The 6511-nt window shown below is 45.4% G+C and overlaps 1 long non-coding RNA gene across 1 annotated transcript; it reads left to right on the top strand.

Moving 5' to 3' along the window:
• Positions 1-1600: 1600 nt before the first annotated feature.
• On the top strand, positions 1601-3309 carry LOC145659344 (uncharacterized). Its single transcript, XR_014125478.1, has 3 exons — positions 1601-2408; positions 2512-2660; positions 3062-3309. It is a non-coding gene; the product is annotated as an uncharacterized LOC145659344 (long non-coding RNA).
• The last annotated feature ends 3202 nt before the right edge of the window (positions 3310-6511 follow it).

The raw sequence follows: 6511 nt of genomic DNA, 5'->3' as shown, positions 1-6511 counted from the left end.
ACAGTGAACTGTCTGCATCCTCCTTTCCTTCTTCAGAGTTCTTCCATTGCCACCACACAAGCCTCTCTCACTTTCTTAGACAATTTTGACAAGAAACTTGAGAAAACCTAAAGGGACATAATAATTGATTAAATCATTTAATAAATGTATTTAAAACTTCCTTACTAAGATATTGAATGTACTCAGTAAAATTGTAACGTTTATTTGTTAATTAAGTTAATTAACAAATTAATTAACAAATGGTTATTTTGCTTCTTTTTGACTTGATTTGAATAAAACCAATTAACCTGCTTGTTACACATGGATTTTTGAGGTTGCACCATTAAAATATTTTTTGCACTGCAGAAAGTGTCTAGATGTGCTGAACAAAAATCTGTTTGATTACAGTTCAAATGGCCACTCAGTTCACACTTGTATAAAGTAAGACATATAAGCTTGTGTGTGTTTGCTGCTCCCACCTGTGCACAGATGTCATCCATCTGAAGAGAGACACTTTAAACACTAAACACAGAGTTGTGTCTGACTGATCTCCTCGTCTGCCTTCCCCTACCATTCTACCTACCAGCCTACCATTCATAGCAGTCCCAGCAGTCGCTGTTGTGTAGTTTCATTTTGTGGTGACAGATCGCATTTCATCTTTCTTTGTAGTACTTTCTTATTTTACAGCCACTTTTTTCATTTTAAATGTTTTCTTTTTGATTTCTTGCCCTCCATCAAATTCCTCAGTTTCTTCGGCATTTTGGCCCAATTAAAACCGGATGCGTCCCCTTCACATTTGTTATACTGGAATTGATGGCTTTCCAGATTATCATCGAGTGTACAAGCCTTTAAACTTAACAATACAATGAGTAATGCATATAAATATGTTTATATATCGTGCATGCTTATAGTCAGCAGACACATTCATATTTTCTGGACAAACAGCTCTTTGTGAATATAACCCATCAACAGTAAAGGTGGAGCGTTCGTGGACGTTGGAGTTCATTCAGGTGTGCGCATCTAATGAGGAGACGCCGGTTCAGGTGTGTTGGAGTCGGATTACAGTGCAGATCAGCACAGCCGCTTTCTCCTGTTGTTTGAAGTTTAGCTCTTCGATTCGTTTGCTGTAGGTCTTTATCTGGCTTTTATTCCCCGTCTACGTACGTCAAGAATGTAAAAGTGAGATTTAAGGGGCGAAATTAGCAGCCACACCCGAGCGACCGAGCTAGCTCGCTAAATCGCTCGCTCGTCTCGGTCATTTCTGTGTAAAACACAGAGTGTCTGACTAGATGACATTAACATGGATGATTAAATGCGCCCAGCTAGCTTGTATGCACGTCTGGATTGGTGCTTTACAACTCGAGGTTGACCGTATTGATGTATGTCTGTGTTGTCTGTTGTCTGTATTGCAGATGCGCAGCGGTCTACCGCGTTCATTGTAAGTTCACTAAGCAAACCACGACCGTGTCGGTACTGTTCTGTATGTGGCACTGATGTGTGTGTTCGTCTTTCTACAGTTTGGGTATTGACCAACAATTCAAGTAAGCAGCCTGTCAAAGTTTTATGTGTGCGCATGTCGTCTTTTGTCTCCGCAGACGTGCGTGCACACGATGTTTGTCTCTTCCTCTCTTGTTTCCTTTTGGACAGAATGGATTACAAGCCTGCATTTAATCGAGAGACCTCCGGCGAGCTCACCCTCCAGCCTTCGCCCGAGGCCGTGGAGCAGTCCAACGCCTACAAGCGGCGGCCGGCTCCGTCTTGGGCTTGGAGCACCGAGAGGATGAGGGAGGAGGCCAAGGACCATGTGATGGAGAGCAGGGGACGACCCCAGGAACGCCTGGCTGGTGCTGAGTGAGAGCACGGTCCAGTGCGGGCAGTACCGGGGTCAAACATTTAAATGGCTGCTGACCCACGACATGGGATACGCCTTTATGGTGTTGGCAGCCCTTCAATGGGAGACTTTGATGTTCCCTGCTATGGTCAACAAGGATGCCCTGGTCCAGGACGCGAGCCTCTTTCCCGACGTAATGAGAGCCGTCGGGGAGCGCCGGACCAGGGACGGGTCCTCCTCTCCTGGGCGGGAGAAACAGCGTCTCGTCGGCTTCGGGGAACACCAGAGTGTCTCGTACAGGGACCTGTATGAGGGTAAGCACAGGGAGAAGAGGAGGCAGGTGCTGAATTCACGCATGACAAACACAGCAGCGTTGGAACGTGGAACGTTTTGCGGTTACGTGTGAGGTTTTGTTAATCCAGCCACGTCCAGCGGATCCGGCGGCAGACGGTGAGGCCTGGGAGCAAGATGGAGGCGCTGCAAAAGTACATCCAGGGCAGAGACGGGAAGGAGAGTGGCCGGACACAGACGTGCTCCGCAACCGTGGCGACCACCTCCCCATCTGTGCCTGCTCCGGCACCAGCGGCCCATCTTCCAGGTGCGTGCATGCGGGCGGGTGTGGGTGGATGACCGAGTCATTGAGTGCCTTTGAATGTGACTCCTTTCTGGTGTCTGAAGTTGCTCCTTGTTTCCATACGCAGGTGTCACCAGCCATTGGAGTTCCACAGCCAGCAGGCACGCACAGGAGCCTTCCGATGCCGAGCTGCTGGCTGTGTCCATGGAACCGGACACTGAAGATGAGTTGTCCTGCTGAATGGACTGAGTGAACTACACAAGTATAAAATTGAAGGTCTGTTTTGTTGTGATGCATTGTAACACAGCTATAACTTTTTCACCCTGCACGGTCATTAATTCATTCTGCACTTAATCATTAAATCACTAAATGCATGTTTAGTGGTGCTGTTCTGTTTGCTGGCTAAAATTCATCTTCATTTCATCTGCTTATTTCATTAACATAGCTGCACATAACGACATAGATTTGCTTGACACTGCTGTTGTCGTTGTCGTGGAGGGGTGGGTTGGAGTGAATCGCGCTTCAGTAGCACTCGATGCTTTTAGGCTTCAGTAGCGTTAGATACTTTCAGCTTCTTGGCTGTGTCAGTCGTCCCCAAAGGCTGATGTACACCCATGTTGTGACGTTAAGTGACATGTTTTGCCCTTTTCTAAGCTCATTAATGTGTGTTGTTCCAGCTTCCTCTTCCTCTGCTCCGGAGGTCCCTGCCCCACCCCCGCGGTCCCTGCCCCACCCCCGCACTCCCTGCCGACGGCTGAACCAGAAAAGCAGCCTTCGCAAACGCAGCCAGTGCCCACTGCTGAGATGAGCAGCACCACCCCCCTCTGGTGCTTTTGTGGTAGGTTGAGGAAAACGCCAAGCCCATATTCACGATGCATCTGTTTGTTCGTTTAAGATGCTTCTGCCTGAGGGCTGGAAGCAGACGCTGCCCAGAGAGCAGCACCAGTGGGTCAGCCGGGCGCTCTTCACCAGAGTGCAGTCTGGGAGGCCGGCACTGACCAAGAATCTGCGTCTGTGGTGGTCTCCTCCCGGACCCCGGCTGGTTTACGTGCAACCTCCGTCTTCGCCCGACGCTTTCTTCCACAGCGGACTGTTCCTGTGGATGCCGTACCGCATGTGGTCATTCAAGCTGCTGTGTGCGTAGCCCGAGTGCCGTCGGCTGGGCCGTAAGTCGACGGCCTGTGGGCTGTACAAGACCGTCCGGAGGGTTGTACAGGCTTCTGTGCGTCAGGCTCAAGAAGCTTCTGGCCCCGGGCACTGACCCCAGCACCATCGCCCGCCAGCTGCCCCCGATGGTGCCGCTGCCCACTCCAAAACGGCTGCTGCAAGGAGCAAATAGGATGTGGAGAAGGGGCACGAGAAAACATAAGATTTAATGAACATACAGTGATGACACATCTAACACCACACTAAACACCTTTCAAACACCAACAACATGTACTACAACACAAGAGACATACACACACAAGACGATCACACATAATACAGAACAGGTGGACGACATTTATTGTTCATCAAATAAATAATATCAAAGTAACAAGTGCATCTTTTGTAAGCATGTGTCTAATTACCAGCAAGTCGCAAACATGCTCATTCACTTTATTAAAGAACAAAGCAGTTTAAATAGGCGTCCATTCACTTTGTGCAACAGAATGCAAAATAAACTGCTGCCATTCACTTTGGGAAGTACAAAGCAGAATAAATGAGATGTAAAATACTGTAGAAATCAGAGCTCATTCACTTTGTGAAGTATAATATAGTATTAAACAGCTCATTCACATTGTGAAGTATAATATAGTATTAAACAGCTCATTCACTTTGTGAAGTATAATATAGTATTAAACAGCTCATTCACTTTGTGAAGTATAATATAGTATTAAACAGCTCATTCACATTGTGAAGTATAATATAGTATTAAACAGCTCATTCACTTTGTGAAGTATAATATAGTATTAAACAGCTCATTCACTTTGTGAAGTATACAGTATTAAACAGCTCATTCACTTTGTGAAGTATAATATAGTATTAAACAGCTCATTCACTTTGTGAAGTATAATATAGTATTAAACAGCTCATTCACTTTGTGAAGTATAATATAGTATTAAACAGCTCATTCACATTGTGAAGTATAATATAGTATTAAACAGCTCATTCACTTTGTGAAGTATAATATAGTATTAAACAGCTCATTCACTTTGTGAAGTATAATATAGTATTAAACAGCTCATTCACTTTGTGAAGTATAATACGGTATTAAACAGCTCATTCACTTTGTGAAGTATAATATAGTATTAATCAGCTCATTCACATTGTGAAGTATAATACAGTATTAAACAGCTCATTCACTTTGTGAAGTATAATATAGTATTAAACAGCTCATTCACTTTGTGAAGTATAATATAGTATTAAACAGCTCATTCACTTTGTGAAGTATAATATAGTATTAAACAGCTCATTCACTTTGTGAAGTATAATATAGTATTAAACAGTACTCATTCACTTTGTGAAGTATATAGTATTAAACAGCTCATTCACTTTGTGAAGTATAATATAGTATTAAACAGCTCATTCACTTTGTGAAGTATAGTATTAAACAGCTCATTCACTTTGTGAAGTATAATATAGTATTAAACAGTACTCATTCACTTTGTGAAGTATAAGAGTATTAAACAGCTCATTCACATTGTGAAGTATAATATAGTATTAAACAGTACTCATTCACTTTGTGAAGTATAATACAGTATTAATCAGAGCTCATTCACTTTGTGAAGTATAATATAGTATTAAACAGCTCATTCACTTTATGAAGTATAATATAGTATTAAACAGCTCATTCACTTTGTGAAGTATAATATAGTATTAAACAGTACTCATTCACTTTGTGAAGCATAATATAGTATTAAACAGCTCATTCACATTGTGATGTATAATTCAGTATTAATCAGAGCTCATTCACAACACAGAACAAATACTTAAAGGAATAAATATGAAACTATATACCATGAGGTGAGTGGGCTGGTCAGCAGATCACTGACCCTGTCCAGCATCTCCTCTCTTCATCTCCTCCATCCACTGCTCCACGGTCTTCCCCACTGCTGTGGTTAAACTCCTTGGTCTTGGGCTGGCCACACTGTTGGCAGTCATGGTGCTCATGCTTGCACCACTTAGCAGGGACGGCCTGTCCATCAGCAGTGGTGGCAGTGGTCACCTCAGCCTCTGCCTTTCTTGTATTCACTACAGGGCACTTGGTCTTCTGGACCAGGGCTCGCCACGGTCTCACCGGGAGGAAGAGGCTGGCCTCGGACACGCCGAGAAGCCTGCCCAGATGCATCCGGCTGGATGTTCAAATCAAAGGCAGGGTGCCTGTGAGTCGGATGCTCCGGGGGCTTACTTACAAAATGCAGCACCGCTTGTTAGCCTGTATCACAGTGTCAATAAGATCCGGTAAACTCACCACTGGGTCAGTGTCTACTAATTCTCCAAAAGCTGAATACGGGTCTGGGCCATAAGACCAAGGCTGCCCAGGACTACGTCCCTGATGACACCGTAGTCCTTCATGATGGCAGCCCACATGTTCACCCTGATGCCAGCGATGGTCTGACCGGCCGGGTGAAGCCGACAAAGCACCAGGCGAACGGCCTCGACAAGGTGGCTGACGCTGGGCTGCTGAACAGAACCACTGCCTTGTCCAAGGAAGCAGCTGTGAAGATACAAAAGGACAGAGGCAGACAGCATCAGTTCATGACCCAGCTACAAGTCAAACTATAGGGCTAAAAGGAAACATTGGATTACTGAGACTCTTACCACCACTGTGAGACTGTGTTCCAGCAACACCAGAGGTCTTAGAGTGGCTGCTTGTAAACCTGTGATGTGGCGGGTAAACAACACCGCCCTCGTCACTCGGGCAGATTTTCTGTCCACCCTCTGCTGTGTCACAAAGGCCTGGTGACGCAGCTCCACCAGACTGTTGGCAGGTTGACTACGTGATGGTAGCCCTACATGAAAAGGCCCTACAGCTGGTGACTGTCCGTGGTGACACCTGCCGCGAACTCTCTCATGAAGTGCCACACGTCCAGCCTGCGACCAGCTGGTCCACTCGTGGAACAGGACGCTGCCTTGATCTTGCC

Source organism: Electrophorus electricus, chromosome 1, assembly GCF_041902795.1.
Source record: "Electrophorus electricus isolate QZ-2024a chromosome 1, ASM4190279v1, whole genome shotgun sequence".
NCBI classification, from domain to species: Eukaryota; Metazoa; Chordata; class Actinopteri; order Gymnotiformes; family Gymnotidae; genus Electrophorus; species Electrophorus electricus.
This window is presented reverse-complemented; position numbering and strand designations above follow the sequence as displayed.